Raw genomic sequence first — 21,240 nt, 5'->3', positions numbered from 1 at the left:
AGACAGCAAGCTAGCTTAGTAGTAGCCACTCATTTCAGCACTTAGAGGCATTTTCAGCAGTTACCTAGAGCAAAGGTAGAGGGGAAGTGAAAGGAAGAGTATTGAAATCCCAGCTAATCCCTGCCATGCCCCAAAGCACAATTTTGCTCTCTGTCCTGAAAGACCTATTAGGCCCATTCCTGAGTTGCAAGCGAAATAACTGCATGAAGAAGTCAGAAACATCACCCTGAGGTACCTCAGCCTTACAGAATCCTCTGAAACAGAGGAATTCCAAAGACATGCATCACATTTTTAAATCACTCACATATCCATCCTGGGAGATTCAAACAGCTTTAAGGCAATACTCTGTTCCAGAAGTCACTAGAAACCTAAACCACACTGGGTTCTTGGGATGGGGTTATATCCTTACAGTAGTCTTCAACAAGCACTGAACAAATTCGTTGCTAGCTCCCTTAGGACTTGTACATAATGTAAAGTAACACAGGACCTGCTTATTTAAAGTTGAAAAACTAACACATTCAGAAAAGCAATTTGCAGGCTACAGAAAGAAAGCACCATGTGAAAACACCTGCCAGAAACATGCCATGCTATTGCAAAAGTACAATCACTGTGACATCAGAGTAACATTAGTAGGCCTGACCTATTAATTTCCAAAGGGACTGCTAGTGCCAGCAGCAGGAAAGCCAGCTTCTTGGTATGTGATCTTCCAAACCCAATTAACCACGCTAAACTCTACCTTTCCTTCTATAAGAACAAGATAATGTATCAGAATGTACAAATGCAACATCAAAACAGGAACAAAAAGGCAAAACAATCAGGTAACAAAAAAAGAAGTAAAGATTGCAACAGCAACATCAACTCTCGTGACATGTCCTGATTGTTTTAAGTCAAACAACAGAGAACAGAAATTCCAGCTGAAAGAATGAACTTTACTGTACTCCAGGTTCTGGAAAAGTTTGAATTCTCATCCTTCACAATGCTTTATAAAGACAGGAATGCAGCAAAAATAATGGTGTAGGCAGAAGGCAGGGAAAGGGTTCATTGTTTTTAACATCATGCATGTTATGTAGGCAGACACTACCTCTTCATCTCTACCACGAATTATGTCGCCAGGATTGTGACCCAGCATGAGTTGTATCACCAAGTTTGTGAACCAAACAAGTGTTGTTGCTAAGTAGGACTCAGCCATAAGGTCTCCTGTAATCTACACCTTTTTCTGTTTCACTAGAGATGTGCCATGGTCAGCTTGCTAACATGATACCTGTGCTCCCACGATGGGCAATAAAGCTCATATTTGACAGGAGGGATGGTGAGTTCAGCTCTTGTAAAACAAACTGTCAGAATCCTTTCTCTGGGAAAGGAAAAAATGAAAGGAGGAAGGAGGAGGAAGAATGGAAGAGGGAAAAGAGGGAAGAGTTTGGGAATTCTGTTTGCAACAGGTCTTAAAATCTTCTTGGCTTAAGTCCACCCAGCATTGACGGCATGCACCTGGTCTCCTCGTTCTAGGTGACAGCTTTTCATGCTGTATAGAATATTGGTTTTGAAGGAGAAGAGGAGAAGGAATACTGATCATCCTTCTTGCAACAAAAGGCTTGAAAAGGTAATCAAATCTGATTACCAGCTCACCTCTCCAAGCTTGCAGGCTGACAGGACGCTTGAGCAAGTTAAAAAAGCCACAGCAAAAGACTTGTTAAAATACCATAAAACTGGGGTTTATCACAGAACGTGGTCCTTTTGGGTTTTGTAGTTCCTCCTCTCAGGAATGCCTGGAGCACAGTCATTGCTGTAATGAGCAGAGACAGAAGAATGGCTGTGCTGAGTCAGACCTGACTTAGCTCTTTATGCAGTGCTGTGACACGGGACAATAGCATCTGCCTCAGGAAGAGCATAACCACAAGACAAGCACAGACACATTTGCCTGCACAGATATATAATAAAACCCTGTAAATTATGGTATATTATCTCACCCTCTAGCACACTGGTTTTCCAAGGATTTCTGAAGCCAAAGGAGCACTTTGCCTTGCTCACCTTTGCAGACAGCTCACATGGCAGTTTCTCTCGTGGCCATGCAGGGCCAGCCAGGCCTGAGGGAATGGCAAGTCATTGCCTTAAACAAGGGCTGCAAAATCATCAAAACTCATCTGTGTCAGTCACTGCCCAACGACTGCCAGAATTTGAAGAACTGGAGTTTAGATCTCTGAACAGAGCAGAAACTTGCTCTCAACCTCCCTGGTAAGAAAAGGGGGGAGAGTGGGAGTAAATAAAAAATTCCTCCAGCAACCTAGAAAAGTCCAACAAGCTCAAAAACCTAAAGATTTCCATCATAACAAGAGCTTATCCATGATGACAAGAGCTATGAAGAGGCTTGGAGACAGTCACTTGGAGGCAGCACTACAAAGTTGAAACCAGCTACTCCTGGCACACCTCACCCAGGTGGTGGACAGGGGCACTTCTAAACGGTGCAAAGGGGCGTGAGGGACAGGCAGGAGCATCAGGCACAAAAGCTGGTGGAAGGCTTACAAGGCACGAGACAGAGTGGCACAGATGCTGCTGTCCTGCTCAGGTGCCATCAGAGGATTGTGCCAAAGCAGAACATGCTCCTATTCCAAAGACATGTAGCTCATCCAGTGCTAAAATGTTATCACGAACAGAAATCATACTGAGGCTAAGATTCTTTTTTTCCCATCTTAATTATCTTCAATTGCTGTTGCAATAGCAACATTCAAGTAGCAACCCTGGCTGCCTGTGTCCTGAGCAGTTCTCCTGAACCAGGTGGGGATTTTTAACATGTGATTTGAAGGCAACAACATGTCCTGACGATGGAGTGACACAGCACAGAGACAACCATTTGAAGCGTCAGCCGAAAACATTTCTCTCCTTAGGGCCTGGTTCTGCAACTTTACCACTCAACCACGTGATCAGTAAGAGTCTCTATTCACAGAGAAGTCAGCCAGTGAGATTAATGCCTGTGCTGGCTGAACAGCACTTTCTAGGACTTAAAGATTTGTTTGTGATGCACTGTGAAAGCTGACACTTAAAGATAATCTTCCTGTCATTTCTATAGGTAGCATGTCAAGCCCTGCCCTTAAATATCTAGTCGATGTGCAGTTCAAGACAATGCAAACTGCAAGCAATCTATCTCTTCCTAACACACTCTCCAAAGAATTTGTTTCATCCCACATAATACACAGAGAGGACTAACTTGTTTCACGCTTTACAGTCCTCCTTTTTCTCCTAAAATGAACAAACTACCGGTGCAATCCCTGTATCAAATGGTAACACCCGGTCTCAGACTGCACACCAACAGTATTTATTGTCATTTCTCTGTGTGGCAAGAGCTGTGGATTTGATAAACAACTTCAGAACATGTTATGGAATTGCTCCCCTTGATCTAAAATGTGAAAAACAAGCGTCAGTCGGCATAAAATAAATGCGGTACAGCATAGAGCAGAATAATGGTTCTAGCACATATGGTACTGTGAGAAATGATTTTCTGTGACAGCCAAGCATGACAATGAACAGAAGACAAATGAATTTCCTGCACTGCCTCAGTAAGAGTTGCCTGTCCTGGAAAGACTTACATAGAACAAAGTGACAAGATCACCTGGAATTACCTAATCTGATCGGCATTACATGTGACAGATAAAACATCTGTTTAAAGAAAATGTGCTTATCCACGACTCAGATGCTGACCAAAACCAGATCAAACAGTGGGAAACTTTCCTCAAAACAAAAAAAATGTAACAAATCTTGCAAAAAGTTCTCAATTTATGGTAGTGCAAAGACACAGACCTCAGCACATTTTCTGTTCTATCAACGAGTACGCCGCAGTCAATTTAAATGTTCTAGCTGTGAAACATGTAGAGAAAAGATTGTAACTTTGAAACTGAAATTATCTAGAAGAGAAAAAGGTGAAATGGGAGGTGTTCAGAATCACATCTGTCAAGGAAAAAGAATTCCATTGCTGATCCACTGGGAGGAAAGGTACTTTAAGAGTCATTGCCTTGCTCTCTTGGTCTGAGAGCAACGTTTCAGCCAATGGATTTTAACACGTCACTTGAAATTTGGGAAACCATTGTCCTCTAAGGAAACAAACATCATTGATTTCAATACCTTGTGGTTATAAAGAGCAGAAAAGTAGCAGGTATACATGTAGGACATAACTTGAATTTTGAGTGAGATGAGATGCTCATCAATGAGATTCCACTGCAACATTCATTACTGTCAGTAAAACTTCTCCGACCAACCAAAACCTGACGGATCTCCCCCAAATATACAGATTATACCCTGAAACTTCTTGGTTACAGCAGTCTGAATATCCTCTTCTCTTTCACAATTTGTAGCCCAGATCTTAAAATGTTATAAGAGGTTGTTTCAGCTTTGGTGACAGAAGAGCAGACATTTCCTAGCTGTGCATGCAGACGGGAGATTGAGAGAGAGAGAGATGACAGAGCAATGCATGGGGAATGGGCTGGCTGGAAAGGGTTGAGAGCTGAGACAGAGGATCACTCCAGTGATAAGAGTGATGTGGTAGATTGATGGGAAGGTTCTCCAATTAGAGTGTAGGTGTGACAGCATCAGGGTGATGAGAGGGAAATGGCTTTACCAGAGATGCTGGAAATTAACTGGAAGGGAAAAGTCAGTCAAGTCAGAACAATGCTCGTTACACAGGGTTTGCAGGCACAGGGACTGTTTCTCTAGATGGATACAGTGGGCACAGCATTCAGACAGCTGTGCTCTCTTCCATGGGAGGCTGCATGGGAAGCCAAGGGCACACATAGCCACGAGTTGCCTGAACTGCCTCCAGCTGCAAGCCCAGGAGTCTGCAGAGATAACCACAAGCCACAGCTCTGCCTACTGTGAAATGGTTATAGTTTGGGAGGCATCTGCTCCAGTAGCCTTGCAAACCAGCTCTGGGTGATTTAACCAGAATCTGATAAGTCTGGCAGCTCCCTTATTACAAATAACAAAACTAATAATTCCCTCCTTTTACTTAAGGACACATCCTGAAGCTTTTACTCTTGGTGAGTTAGCACCTTCAGCAAGACTGTTAGTTACAACTCAGCTGTCGTGCAAATGTCCTTTCACCAGGACCTCCTTCAGCCAGCAGCCCTCCTTTCTTCCACAAGCACACATACAGCCCCACAGAAACACAGACTAAACACCTCTAACTATGGATCATTAGCTTATGAGATACAGCTGCTCCAGGGGTTCCTCATTGAGACAGGGCAGGGGGATCTTTTCAAGGGCTCATCACCCTACTGCCTAATAAAAGGTTTCCAGTCAGCAATCCCATCTGACACAACTCCCTGGGGTTTTTGGACTACATGCACACATCCCCAGAGATGTCCCCAGCTAGAGGTAGAACAATGCAGCTGAGCCAGTTTACAAGAGATCAAACCTGCATTGGAGATACAAAAATGTCCTGTGGAAACAGCAGTGGTTTTTTATAACACCAGCTTTACACGCCACCTATAATCAATGAAAGAGATCGAGATTGAGAAGAGTATCATTTGGATGCTTTGAATTTCTCCTCTGGAGAAACTTCTCTCTCACCATTGACTGCATAAGTAACCCTGGAGAGGCCAAGGAACGAAAGCACAAGAGCAGAGTCTCTCCTCAGAGAGAAAATCCACCCTGAGAATGTCCCCAAAGAGGGCAGTGTCGGGAGGCACAGCAAAATCAGAACAACAGCTACACTTAACTTTCTCCAGTCGTTTCCCTGAAACTTATTCACAGCAAAAGAAAGTAGACAAATGAGTTTATACACTGAACTTCTCGGTAAATAACATGCAGGGAGAGGAGGGAACCTGGATTAAATTATTAGGAACAATGAAAATTCTTTTGGGGTAAATCTGAAAGGAAAACGTATGCTCCGTTCCACTCGGGAGGATCTGCTTCTTGTCACGTATGGCATGAGTTTGCCAGGGTGCTTCTTTACTTTTGTAACAAAATAGCTTTGTGAATATCCTGGTCTCCAAAGGCAGATGTGAGGAGCAACTGGGAATCCCTCAGTTCGGAGCCTGACCCATCTGATCAAACCCATACACTTCTCTTCAGCAGGAGAAAAGTGTTGTCGCTGTGTTGTCTCAGGCCCTGTACATCAACTCTAATCTTCCTCCTGTTTCATCTTTCCCTGTATTTTCAGTCTGGACAGATCATTCTGTTGTACTTGAAGATTCACACACTCTCGTGCAACTGTTTTATTTCACCCCTCACTCAGCAAGCCATGCAACAAAAGCCAGAGGAGAAGAGTGAGCTCTGTGCACTGTCAGTGCTACATAGTTCTGACTGTTATTTCCGCTTGATAGCTTTGGTTTTATCCAAGGATTATTCGGTTTGAGAATAATGGGAGATTTACATGCTTGCACACGGGTCAAATGACAGTCAGAACGCACATGCCTTGCAATTTCTTCACCTGCAGATTATTCCTGGTGACTTATTTGAAAGTTTCCCTAACTGGCCATGGCAGAAATTACTGTTTGAATCCTCCTGTTTGCAGATGGATGCTGATGTCCTCCTGGTGTTCCAGTGGGATATTGCTTTGATAGGGAATGATGAACTGTTTCAAATAATATCAGCTTAGCTTTTCTGAAGAGTAATTCTTAAATATGCTGAACAGATCCCCCAAACTTATTGGAAGAAATCAGATTTCTTCCAAGTAGCTGTTTCTGACTGTTTTCACGCTATTTGGAGTTTTAGACAAACTCAAGCAAATAAATGCTTGACGCCTTCCCGTCAGACCACGGGAGCTACACATGCTTTGCCATTATTCCTGGTATCAGCTACAGGTTTTGGTACCCATTTGGAGATATTAAAAAGGAAATAAGCAGAGAGCTATGCTGATTTTTTTATCCATAAATAAAAAGGCAAAATGGAAATGACGAGAATTTCACCACCCGTCCTGTAAGAAAGCAAGGGAAAGAAATGACAGTTTTGCAGCTTCCAAGGAGTTACTGTGACTGGCTGAAATACAGCTGTGAATTCTGGATGTAAATAATGAGAAGACAATGCAGGAAGAAACCCACTGCCTTATTGATTGAATCATTCATATTTAATGATGGTGCACACACGAGGCAGGCTAAGGAAGTGCGCTGGCATCTAATTTAATCTTCAAGTTTTCTAAGTTTCCTAGAACCACACATCACTACCCAAAGATGCAATTATGCAAAGGATTCTCCATCAATTTTGGGGTCTTTGGAACTCAGTATCTCTCCATGAGGTACCCACAGTCATACACGATCAGGCCTGGTACCCACACCACCAAAACTCTAGCAAGGGTTACAAAGGGGCAACAAACTAAACAAGCTAAATGGTCTCTTCCACCTCCTTAATATGTAGCAATGGGTGTGTGGGGAGAGAAAGGAAAGTTGGTGATAAACCCAAAATGGGGCTCCTAAATGCACTTAGCAGAAGCAACAGGATAATGAGCCCTCTACCTCCATCAGCTGCACACCAGCAGGGAGCAACCCCTCAGCTCACATCAGGATCTCACCGCTTTGTCCTTCCCCAGCAAAGTATGTTGATCACAGCATAAAGGTAGGTCTCACCTCTGGCATCGTTCCCTCAGCTCTTCACCCCTCCTGAGACTTCCTAAGGATGCAGGACGCACAAGTCTTTGGAAAAGGATCTTTAAAGAGGCCTCTTCAGTGACTGTAATCCATCAGATGGCTTCTTTGTTTGCTCAGTTTTAACAAAGGAGAGCTCCATCATAAATCTTTGCTTCAGATTTGATTGCTTTATAATATATCACACTGTGATGTAACTGGCATCTGCACTTGGCTCTTATTAGGTGATGCCATATGGTACAATTAGAAGTAGAGAGTGCCAATTAAATAAGTTAAACTTCATTCATCTACGATTAAACCGTTCCCATTCATCTGCATGCATTCAAAATCCTAATTTAACCTCTGAAGACTTTCCCATTTGATGCTGCCTATATCTTTTGTATATTTGAAACTTTAAATCACTAAGCTGGGCTTCTGTTACAATTTGTGCAAGCTGTTCATTTATTTTGTCACCAACAGGGTTTCACAGCGTGCCACAGGGTCAGCCGGACTGGCAAGTTGGGTGCAGTTTCCAACACCTCGTGCTCTCAAAGCAAGCAAGGGCTCTTGGACACATTGCTTGCATCCCCCTGGGAGATCTACACAACCCAACTAAACTTTGTCTGATGATACCCCCATTCTAGTGATGTCACAAAATAAATCTGCAGGTTTATCAATAAAGGGGGTTTTAGTTGGTGAGACTCTTTCATTTATTCCCGGGCAGGTAAGCAAGCCCTAGGCTGCTTTCTTTCCCCAGAAGGTTAGGGGGCTGCACACAACTCACAAATCTTTCTTGATAATCCTTTACTTGAACCAGAAATTATATTATGCTTTTGTTCTTTCATGCCTAAAACTGACCAAGCGGGCAATGATTTATTAAGCTAGAGTCTTGAGCCTCCTGCCACGCAACCCACTTAGTCACAGTAATGGCTATGAAACAGATCATGCATTCTAAGATAGGCTATAATTTGTGTTAAAGAAACTTGTCTGCTTCAATTACCAGATTTAATTTGCAAAGCCCTATGAAAGGTTATTAAGTAAAAAGAAACAAAGCGGCTAAACTTTAGGTTGCAACGTGTTACAACGCGGAGTAGAAGAGAAAATAAGAAGATGGGATGGACCCAAAGGATAAAAACTAAATGCTTTCACATAACTAAACATTAAGCAGACCCTTGCAAACATGTAACATTCTTCTTTTCTACAGTTTTGCACCCTGAGTCTCTGTTTACAAATAATAGGAGGCTGAAGGCAATCATCTGCTTCTATACACTTCTTGGTGAAAGACTGAAATTGGAGCCCACTTACAAAAGAGGATGGGGTTTTTTTCTTGAAGGACTGACTCTGGGTTGTAAAGAAAGTACCAGGTGTTTATAGATGCTGATTTAAAGGCATCTTAAAACTGAACTTTAGTCTTAGTTTCGATTTACAGCCAAAGTCATAGGCATTACAAAGTCATTACATCGGTGCTTAAAGCCTGAGGGGTTTTTGGACAATGCATCAGAAAAAAAACCACCAGTCTTCACTGGTTTGCAATCAATGCAGTTTTCTGCAGCTACTCAGATTTTTTGGAGTATACCAATTCATTACAAATCACTTGAGTGATATATCTGGAAAAAGACTGAGAAAACCTGAGTGTTCCTTGTCACAGATGAACAATCCAAACTTCTGCCTCGACTCAACAGATAACAGAAAATATTATCTGTTACACTCCTTGCAGCAGATTCCACCATCTACTTACTACAGAGATGAAAAGGAGATGGGAAGAAGCACTTGTAGAAGTTTCTCCGACAGGAAGCTCTAGATTGACCGCAAATATCACAACAGCTTTATGATTTTCTTTTCCTAAGTCTGTGTGCGGTTAGGAGGAGGGAATGTTAAGTGGGAGGAAACAAGTGGAAAGGCAGAGAGTGCAAGAACCAAGCAGATTATGGACAGGCACGGCTGAGATGCAGATGGCAAGGAGAAAGCTCAGTGAGTTCATAGCTAGCAGAGGTTGGCACTGTGGTTGGACAGAAACAGGCTCAGAGGTACAGCCCGAGCCAGAAGCTAATATTCTCATGACGAGGGGGCTCTTGCCAGGCTAACTTGGCTCATTTCAAGTGTGAAGAGGCCATTTGCTTCCTGCCACTGGAATCTATTAAGTTTCATCAAATTATTTCAATAGCCAGAATCAAGCCTTTCCAGCCAAGTTCAATCTTATATAACATTTGCTAGCTCAGGAGGATGAGAGAACTAGATTTCTGTGTCAGTCACACACGTATGGGGCCCCCAGGTCGGGTGGGAATTCCTTTCATTTGCAACCTCGCAGTTATACCACATGCCTCAGGAAAGGGAGAAGCAATACATTTCCACTCATGCCCACAAGCTCATTTTCTGGTAACTCCAAGCAAACTGCTTCAACTACCTCTATTTCAGCTTGTTCTGTGAAGCAATGGCAGCAATATTTGCTCGCTCTGAAGGTATTGTGAAGGTACACTGGAGTCCTCAATGCAAATTTTCATCCCCAGACTGCAGCTGTTATTTCTTGACATTAGTATTATTATGCAATTGATTGAGAGCTACAAAGTTCCTACAAGAAAAGTGAGAGACCTTTGAAATATCTGTGAGGGGCAGATGCAGATCTGTTCTAAATGGAGAGAGATGAAGGAGAGGAAGAGGTAGGAAGTGAGGCAGCTGTGACCTGAGCCCAACACACTACATGCTTCACTTATCAGCATTATTCATGGGTGACAAATCCCCTCACATCGACATGCACAAAAACACAGGCTTGAACACAGACATACACACCTGCACCCACTTAACAGCTACACACTTAAAATACTGACATTCTATTACCTTTTCCTTTCCACTGGTCATTTGGAACTCTTAACTGACATGTAGATTCAATATATTTTGCAGCAGCTACTCTTTAGAAGTGGCCCTGCATTCTTCACACCACTTTATTCCAAGGTGGCACTCTGAAATGCAGAGATTGCCGGGGAAGATTAAATGGCTTTGCCAAGATAAAGCCAAAAAATAACTCTGAATTTTAGACCCAGTAATCTTGTTTATTTTAATGACTGATGAGAGATCACTACTGAAACCTTCAAGTGAGTCAGCAGCGCATGCAGCACAGATCAAGTGTTGCCAGTGCAGAAAAATGGATTTGAGACTTCCCATTAGAATACACCTCCTTGTACCCAGAGAGAAGAGGCACAAAGCAATCACCTCAGGCTTTTTATAAAGTATTTCCATCACAGGAATTACAACAATGAAATGATGCTATTATTAAAAGATCTAAATTATGATGTTGAGTGCAATTAATGCATTATGTCCCCTAGGGTCTCCACTAGAGGAGACTGAGGGGTGACCTCATTAATGTTTACAAATACATAAAGGGCAGGTATCAGGAGGATGGAGCCAGGCCAGTCTCAATAACTGCATATATCACATCTGGGTTTGAAGCTGAGCTGATTTCACTCTTCTGAGCATGTTCATCAAGATCCAACAGAAAGGACAAACCAGAGAGGAGTTCAGCTCAGAGGATAACAGCAAACTGCTTCAGATAAGCAGGCTGAATGTTTTCAACAGCCTGTCTTGTGATACCCAGAACATCATTTTGAGAAACCCTTTTTTGGCTATTCCACCTCATAGAAAATACAGAGAAAGGGAAGGTAGTAACATATTGCCATGTTTTGAGAAGCATTTTTTCCCCCAAGCTTTTCCTTTAAATATTTTTTAGCATTAAATAATAAAACCATGCAGTTTCATCAGCATGATGACACCATGAAGTGTCATCAGCAGAAACGTGACACTTATAAATCTCCTAGCTCATAGTTTCTGCTGTGGGTCTTTTTAAGTAGGGAGAGTGTTTTGGGGGGGAGTAGAGGGGATGCAAAGGAAAAGAAACAGCAAAAAGGAGAGGGAAGGAGAATAATGCTGGAAATCTAGCTACAGTGCAGATAAAGATAGAAAGAAGACAGTCTCTTTGCACCTCATGTAAAAGCTTAGTAACAGCCTTTTTCACACAAGCCTGTTTTAATCTAGTGTACTTTTTAGGAAAGAATCCTTCTGGAGGGGAAAGGTGCCAGACCTGTCTCACAGGTCTTCAGAAGCTGGTGTGCAGCCAGGCAGGCTCCCTTCTCTGAGGACTGTGTGCTCCTGAAACTGTCTTCCCCACTGGTGAAGCAGACATGGCTTTCCTTTTCCCTTTCTTTCCTTTTACTTTATTGCTATATTGTCATTTTTTATTGTACTTGCAAAGGAACAAGATGGAACACTGTAAATGTTGTCATTTATACCTCAATTGAGATTATCTCTGGATGACTCCTGCTGCCTTCTCCTCCCCAGACAGGTGCTGGAATTGATACTGAAACTGTTCAAAGTTAAAGTTCATTTGTATTAGCTACCTTCAAAAGGCCTCGACAATAACTCTTCCTCTAAATCAAGTTTTGATATCCTATAGATTGCTGCATTTGAATTAAACATTCCCCAATAACTCAGCTATTGTTTAGGTGAACAATTATGTGCAGATTCCTCTCTGCTTCAGTGCAGAGTCAGTCGTGTACAGACAGCTAACTCTGAATAGGTCTCTGCAAGCATAATTATCTAGTCTGATTAGGATATTGATTATATACCACCTTTCTGGAGTTCTGAAAAAGCAAACTGAAGCTTTTAAAGACAAAGGTAATTGACTAAGAGAAGAATGATCACGATGCTTCTCATCACTCTCTATATAAAAGAGGCATCATCCCGATGTACAAAAGGGATTTAATTGTACAGTTATTAGACATCACTAGATTTTCAGTCAAATGCTTCTTAAGTGCAACAATGTAGAAGGGAAAGCCCTACAAAAATCTGTGAAAGGAAGTTCCAGAAAGTATCCAGAGCTAAAGATAACAGTATCTAGGATGCTATTGCATTCCTTGCCATTACTCATGCTATTTGGTTCCCTGCTACCAGCAGGTTTTCTTTCAGGCCTCTCATCCCAATACCACAATGCAATTCCTAGCAGTTGTAACTGATGTGAAATGATCTGGCTAAACTTTACAAAAGCATTAAGTGTAATTAGGGGTGGAAGGAAGAGATGGCAGAGAGAGACTCCACCCCAAAGACCAGAGGGGGATCTCTATGGGAGAAAACCCCACAAGAAGGCGAGAGGGTCAGTTCTGCAGAACGAGTTTATAATCCTCACTTTATATCCTGTGTCATGAGGCTTCAGGATGATTTAAAATTAAACATTACTAAGCAGCAAATGAAGCACAGCTAGAGTACCTCTAGTATACATTCCTAGAGATATCCAAGACTATCCACCTTTGCAACAGGGCACAGTTCTCCACAGCTGTAAGTGAAGCCTGAGTTGCAAGGGATATGCCAACACCAGGAGCTACAAAGCAGTAACACAAAAGAAAAACTTCAATTGGTGATATTTTTCACTTTTGCAATAACAGAACATACCCTTGTTAGTTTGTTACTGTGTAAGTGGTGAAGAAGCTGCACCCAAGATGACTTCCTGACAGAAAATAGGACAAACACGCTGAAAAATGCCATCTAATCGCAGTGAAATGTGTCCTATTTCTGTTGCCTCACACAGTCATTTCCATGTTTACTGTTTTTAAACTGTATTTTGGACTCAATACCGTTTAGCAGTTGGGTGTGGGATGCAATCCCAACTGAGAAATCTTATAAAAGACAGTCACATTCAGGAAAAGCATGTACTGGCCTATAAAAGCAGAGCCTGAAAACGAGACATTTACCATCTGAAACCTTTATCCCTCTGGTGTTTTTTAACACCGTGGGGGAAATCCAAGGCCTGAACAGTGAGATGCTGAACAGCCCCAGCTTCTGCAAATACTAGTAGGAAGAAAGATGCTCAGCCTTCAGCAGGAGGACTTCAAAATCTGATGGGATCTCACCCCCACCCTGAATGTGTCATTCCCGAGTTGTGGCTGGCTGCAGATGTGTCCTGAACAGAGTGTTCTCGTCCCAGCAGTAACCAATGTCAGATGTGAGGCAGGATTATAGGCTTCAAAATGGAGCCCTCCAGAACATTAGCCACATCTTTGGGTTTTATTCCTACAACTGCACATTTGGCAATGAAGAGCTTTGCATTAGAGGGCCAGCACACATCCAGGATCACTACAGGAAGCTTCTGACATGAGTCACTGCAAGTTCTTGTAGAGAGTCAAGGTTCTGCTTCCAGTTAGAAACACCCAATCCCTGCTGTCTCTAGAGCATCACTTCACTCTGAGGTTTATTTATGAGAGCACATGTCAACTGGGTGAACAAAGTGTTTAGTTCTGTATGGTAAGCAGATCAGAAGGATAAAGGTAGAAAGCTAGATAAGCTTGCTGAGCACGAGTCTGACTTACTCAAGTCCCTCTCCTCCAGAAGGATTTCTTCCATAAGCAAGCAAAACAAAGACCAAGAGCATTTAAAAGGGAGGAGTAGGGGAGAAGTTTTACTGGCTGAAGGAGGCACTCCAAGAAGAGCAACCACAAGAGCCAGCTGAAGTGATTTCAGAATCTGCTTACTCACAGAGAACCTCTTTGGATGCCGACACTACACTTCCAAGGTGATGAGGAGGAATCCTTACATGAGTATTAGATGGAGCATTCAGATTGCACATGCTTGGAGTCAGTATCCACAGGCTTCATTTATTAGGGTACTGTAGCAATTTGACTTGACATAGCACCCAACAGTATAATTTGCTTTAATATTTACCCTTCCAGCAGTACTGGAGGACTGAAATTAAATGGTTCCAGTTTTCTGATGTTTACAATACACTTGAAAGCATTGGAGTGCTTTTCACGTTGGAAACAAGTGATGCACACCATTCCTGAGGAGGGCAAGCACGTTGTCACGTGGCTGAGCTAGCACAGCAATACATCTGAAATGAAAATCAGAGGCCAGAATAACCAGAGGCAGAATATCATTTGGGGGGAATTCTTTCATCCATTGCAGTCCTGGCACTTAAAAGAAATTGCTTTGGTACCAAAGTCTTTGGCAATGCCATCTCACTGACAAAAAGTCAAATCATCTTGTTCAATACATGACTGGGTAATCGATAATCCCAGTCAGAATGGGTTTGGATTACTACCCCCACTTCGGTTTTTCTTTTATCTTTCCTTCTAAAATTGAAATCCAGGAACCCTTCAGAGAAGAAGATTTCATTCTGACAGATAAAAGGAATGGGATGTTTCCCGTCACGGTTGGCAGATTAAAGACAGGATAACATTAGGAAGCATCTCTGCACATAGAGCGACCCACCAAGATGGAATCTGCATCCATACATTGTTAAGGGAAATTATGTTGACACATGGCTGTGAAAAATCAAATATTGATGGAAAATGCGTGTCTTGTCTTCAAAATAACTCATCTAAAACCACAGAGAGATGCATTATTCCTGCTGTCTCAAGGCCCAAAGCAATACACATGTCCACACACCCACATACACGTAAGGCACAGCTCTCAAGCATTCAGCCCCGATTTCTCACGTAACTAATTTCACTGCACAGAGAATTACATATATTCTGAAGGAAAAAATCATTTATGACATACCTAACAAGCAAAGTAGTCCCTTGCAAGTTTACCTCAGGTGAAAGACACCATCTCCCATTGCAAGCATTTTTGTGTGATGACTTACAAGGCACTTCAAAGGTCGACATATTTCAAATTCCAGATTAGGATCTGCTAAAACTTGGCATATAAAGTGGGTCTCTGGTCTCAGAGTTACCCATTTGATTCTCAGGATAGTCTCCCTGACTTCTGCACGGGGATAGCAGGCAGCCAGAAAGAAAGGACAAGGGTGGGTTTACATTCTTCATTTTACTCTTTCCTTTTTTCCCTTATTTTACTTGTAGGCATTTAATCTCATGGAGAAGAGACACAAAACACTGTAATTATTAATGAGAGAAGGGGCACGGTAGCACCTGTGCTTTCTCAAAGCCCCAAATTCTTTTAATATACTACATTTGGGGCTTCTTTGCTCTTCCTTTTCCTGCAGCTCTTTCTGAACCATCACTTCAAAGGCTGTTGGTTCAGCTTATATCATAAACATCATTTTCTCCTGCCCTCAGGACACTGTCAGTCCAAGGGAAGATACACCAGTGTGCTGTTGTCGAGGACACAGATGGCTGAAGTCTGCACATCAATTCCACTGAATAGTTTTAATGTGGGATAAAGTAACCTAGCCCAGAATGAGCTACATATAAATGAGAAAATGAAGAGCAATCCTTTCTGGGCAGATTCAAGGAGCATCTGATACTCAAGAGCAATAGTCTTAAGTCACAAGAAGCACCTTCCGTCAGTGGATCCATCTGGGATGGGAGCACTCATAACAAGTATCAATTCAATATCAGAGCTACAGAAATATTATGGAGATGCTGTGTGTGAAAAGCTAAGCAGGGTTTTAGGAGGGCCACAGGGCTGATACTTGCTGTTTGGTCTATGCAATTTATTCGAGCAACGGCAATAAGACATTTGAAAAGGAAAGGTTGAGACATGGGCTCAAGTACAAGCTAAAAGTCTACAGCATCCCAGACACACAAAATGCATCTTCTTACAGCACCTGCTTTTCCTACAGGAGAGCAGCTTTAAAGCCTTCCATCCTCCTGTGCCGCCAGGGTATTTATCCTTTTATGGCATTATTAACCTCGCTAAGCAATTATTTCTCCTGTCTTTGGTAACTCTGGAACACAGATAAAAGCCAGAGGGAAAGAGATGTAAGTTAGAGCCAGGAGATATGCAGAGTGAAACCACGAGGAAGCAGAGAAAAGAGAAGAGAGCAGGAGAAACCAAATGACACATGTGCAGTACAGCAATTACACGTGACCATCAGAAAACTTGCTTAAAAAGGAAGATACGAGAGAAATACTGGTCAGAGAGCTAAATGCTGCCAATAGAACATCTTCTGACTTGAAAAAATAAGGAAGGGTGAGGTCAATGCTACAAGGACCCACAAGCAGGACCACTATCCAGCTTCCTGTGAGGAGACTGAGCACCACAGTGAGACAAAGATGGTTTTCCCTGGTAAAGCAAATGCTGTAGAGGTGTTACGTATAGAAACGACAGAAAGGCGAGTTGCAGAGGGAGCGTGCATTCAAGCACACAGCAAGAAGGATCATCAAATTACATTTATAGGGCATGGGAGGTGCTAACAGAGAGGACTCTGGAATGGAAACTTGAATGACTTTGATACCTAATACTTAATTTAGCTTAGTGACTTAATGAGAGGAAGAGAAATGACACAGAAGGGAAAAACAATAGGACAAAAAGGAATGGCTCAATTCCCTTATACAGACAGCCTATTAACTTAGCAGGAAGCTAAATACCATCCGTGCTGGAGACAGAACCTCGCTGCTGTTGCTCCTACTTCCAACTATTGTACAATCCCTCTCTTTACATTAGTGGTCCCACAAAAACACCAGCTGACTTGTCATAGATGTGGTCCATTCATCTGTTCCACATGAAGTTATATAGTGAACAAAACTTCTTTGGCCAAGTGGCATCACAAAGAGCAGCAGACCACAAACAACAGTGGAGCTGAATGGGAAACATAGAAATATTTATAATGGAAACACAACCTGTGGCTAAATAATGAACTCTATAAAACACACAATGTTGTGACTGGAGACAGGAACAGAGGCGAGACACACACAAAGACGGGTCAGATCTTCTACTGCCGTAAGCTACAATACACCATTCAATACCCTAAGGAGATGGCTGTCATATTTTTACCTTCCTGTTTAGGGAATTGATACCACTGCCAGCTAGAAGGGCTCCAGCAGCTCACCTATCTGCATAAACCCACATTAGGACTAAGCCTGAGTCCTACCTCTGTGATTATCCATGAGGGCATCCCTAAGAAAGCTCTGGAAGCTCTTTCGGTTCGAGCAAAGCCACAACCCAAGCAGAGGTTTAGAGAGAGGAACAGTCAAAGACAAATAGTCACTTAAGTTTCTTCTTACAAAGGTGTGACCTGGCAGGAATGGCCTGAGACTGTAACCAGTTAAATCCAGCTTGACACACAATAATAACAACAGGTTTGTCTGGAATATCCATTAATTAAAAGCCCATTAATAATCACAGCCCACCGTAGTTTCCTAACATTGCACTGCCTTATGCTCCGAGTCATTCATTTAGATCCACATCTGTTGATCTGCTGATATGCCCTAAATATCAATTTAAAACCATCAGATCCAGAGCCTCTAGCAATTATGCTCCACCATCATTATAATTAATCTTTCTCAGTTTGCATAACATCTTTGCAGCAAAAGGCTTACTAGAGAGGAGCCGTTTCTGGATGAAAAGAGGAATTGGTATGCTATCTGGTTTTTATAAAGACTAACAGTTAATGCAAATTAAACCCCTCAAACAACAACCAAAACCATCTGAAACCACAAAATAAGACTAAGAGAATCGAAACCAGCTTTCTATATGACTTCAGAAAGAATATCATTCAGAAACATGTTACAGCAAATAAACAAGTGTGTGAGTAAGTATATTAAAAAAACAGTATGCAGATACTGACACTTCAGCTTTGGCACATTTTATGTCAGAGCCACTGCACATCTGTGGACAATGTTCCGTGTCACATTTCTTGATGCTAAGGCAGAGAAATGTCAAAGGTCAGACATCAGACCTGTGACAGAGTGGTTTCTCTGTCTCTCGTCTTACCCTCAAATTTGTTAAACCAACCCTTGCAATCCTAATGTCATAATTGCATATAACATTTCAGAGTGAGTTCAGTGTCACCTCTGAAAGGTTTGATACCTAAATCAACAAGAGAGAGTATTAAAAGGAAACAAGGGAAGTAATGGAGAGAACACTGAGACGGCTTTCTGCATGTTTGCATCCTTACTCTGAAACACAACCAATTTCTATACAAACTGTACATCAACGTGGAGACTTTCAACTGTTCAGCACATCCTTTTGTAGTGACATGAATCATTTCTTCCATGTCTATATTAATTTTGGTACATAAACTGAGTAGACACATAGACACTAATTGTACACAACAACATTAGTTTGGGCAGTAGAGTTAGGAGCAGAGTTGGAGCTCTTGGAAACTGCTTATCACACTTGTCAAAAGTTGCTGGGAGGCGTCAATAGTCTATTTACTTTCCAGTTTGCCCTGGGAACTCTGTTACCTGTAAATCAGCACAGCACTCTTGGCTTCCATAGTTGTTGCTGATTTATAGCTGACTCCTTTACACAATATGGAAAAAAACCACCCAAAACCCAGAGCAAGGCACATGAGACCATTATTTAGGTTCCTACATCAGCACTTGGAGACAGGACACAACAGTTTTACAGCTACTTCTGCAAGCTGGATTATGTCATATTGCGTGCTCACCCCTAAAACCTATACAAAGTGGGGTACTGGAGTGGAAAAAATGACACTTTATAATTGTAAGCAGATTGTAATAGCTTAATAGCAACACAAGAAAGGGAACAATTAGGATTAAGGAGCCTCTTTCCTCACGCAGATCCTCTGCTTTGCGATACACGTAGGAAAGGCTCCAGAAGCTGGCACAACATCCCAGCCCTACAAGAGGAGTCAGGGACTGAGCACAGGGAATCCGTGCAGTCAGTCTGCAATTGCTATTGCTGTGTGGTGCAGGAGCAGAGCCAGGGCTGCAGAAGGCCCGAGTGCAGATCCACAGCTGAGAGAAGGAGGATGCTCATTTCCAAATACTCTTTTTAAGAAATAGGAAAAAATGAAGTACTTCTGCAGCTACTGGATTTTCTTCCCAATACATTTCAACTAGTGGCTGCAACAATTCACACACTGGTCCAAACATTTAAAAGACCACAACAAACACAAACTTCTCTTCAGGTGCAAGCCTGCATTAAGTCCCATATTACACGAACAAGCTGCAGAGATACTTATTTCTAGAGCAGTACTTAAGGACAACAAAGATAACAATCCAAAGGAGAGATTTCACATTGAAGCTCTTGCACATCCAGAGTATTTTTTAGACTGCTCTATTCTAGCAGTAAGCCCAGAGTCTCTCTCTTAAGCTTACTACTTCTCACAGCAAAATTTCTTTGCGAAACTACATGGCAATACAAATTGCAGTAGGTAGGTAACACCTACTCGGTGGCATCAAGCAAGGTGCATCAGAAACTGGAGAGAAAAAACTTGGAAGCTATCAGTTTGACAACTAAGTCAAAAGCTGCAGCAGCCCAAGTAGCAGCAGTCCAGGCAGCTTTTCATTTTCATTTATGGGGGAGGGAAGCTTATTCTTTCGATTTCGAGGTGCTGAAGGGAGAAAATTAGTTTCCTTTCTTCCTCAAAGCATCTTTGCCATTGCACCGTTTGACAGAAATCTGCTGGACTATAGGAGAGGTTTCATTTGCTTGTTTGGAAGATGAGCAAGATGTGACTGCCAGTAGCAAGTCACACAAGTCCTAAACTACTGTAAATCTGTACAGCTCCATTGATTTTATCAGAGAGAGATGTACAGAATCACTCATCCAATAGGGTTTCTCAGTAGAGTCCAGAGTACAACTCTGCTGGAAGTGGGCCACACTTAACAGTGACCTCACTTAGAAGCATCAGGATCCCTATATTGTTCCTGAGAAGTAATGGAAACAAGCAACCAGCACTTAACATGCTTCTCATATTTTGCAGCTAAAACGTCACTTGTGCCCTTGCAATCAGTGTGAAGTAAACTCATTAACCAACCTGAACAGAAATAAATAGCGAAATTATTTACATGAAAGCTGTTCCAGGCACTAATTTATGAATAAATGGGGGCTGTTTGAAAGAAAAGAAGCAGCCTTCTGTTCTCTTCACTGCCGGCCGTGCGCTATCAAGATGTGATCAAGGTGCGTCGGAGCTGGCTGTCTCCAAGCAAATTACAGCCGGGGCTTTAGGGTCCTACTCACAGCTGACGTGTCACTCGCTCAGCCACCTTTGTTTTCCCCACAAATTACTGAAATCCCAAGGTGCTTTGTGGTTCACCATACTTCACATGTCCCTGCTCCCCTTTTTTAACGTTTCTTCAGTCACACAGGGAAGAACAAAGTTTCATCTGTATTGGTTTCAATGCAGTGCTTGTCAAAACAAGTTTTTCCTTCAGCCGATGCTGAATTTTGTAATGACTCCTGAGTGCTGTATTTTAGAGACTGTCTCTGTGCTAATTTCATGGAGATTGTGTTTTCTACATCCTGACTACCTGCCTGCCTCTCTCAGAATAAACAGCAACATCACGGCTTTTTAAAGGGCACATCTCTCTCCTCCCTTTTCACTTTCCTTCCCTTGCGTTTTTTATGTGGCTATTTCAGCCCTCAGTTTGGTGGGCTCCCATTGCCAGTGGATTTTGAGGAACAAAACCTCAAGGATAAGGACAAATGCACAAGGCGAAACACTCACGAGCATCCTGACTTGGACAACCATGCTCAGAGCCAGATGTGGGTTTTAAGTGAAGCAGAGGCTCGGGGAGAAAGGAAACTGTCCATCATTTTCCTTCCACCCTGAGCACAAACACCTGAAAGAGCTACTTACAGAACAGCTCTGTGGGTAACAGCCCTCTCCAAGGAAGTCAGAGAGCAGGGTTCAAACGCACACCTTACTCCCAGGTGATTGTTCTGCCTCCCAGGCTGCTGAAGCATCTTAAGTAGGGTCATACCTCCTCCTGAAAGTGTACAAGTGTGCAGCCAAACACATAGGAGACAGCCTGTATGATACAGGCTAGTGTCCTGTGTG

This window comes from Colius striatus, chromosome 8, assembly GCF_028858725.1.
Source record: "Colius striatus isolate bColStr4 chromosome 8, bColStr4.1.hap1, whole genome shotgun sequence".
NCBI classification, from domain to species: Eukaryota; Metazoa; Chordata; class Aves; order Coliiformes; family Coliidae; genus Colius; species Colius striatus.
The sequence above is the reverse complement of the archived record's forward strand: the minus strand, read 5'-3'. Positions refer to the sequence as shown.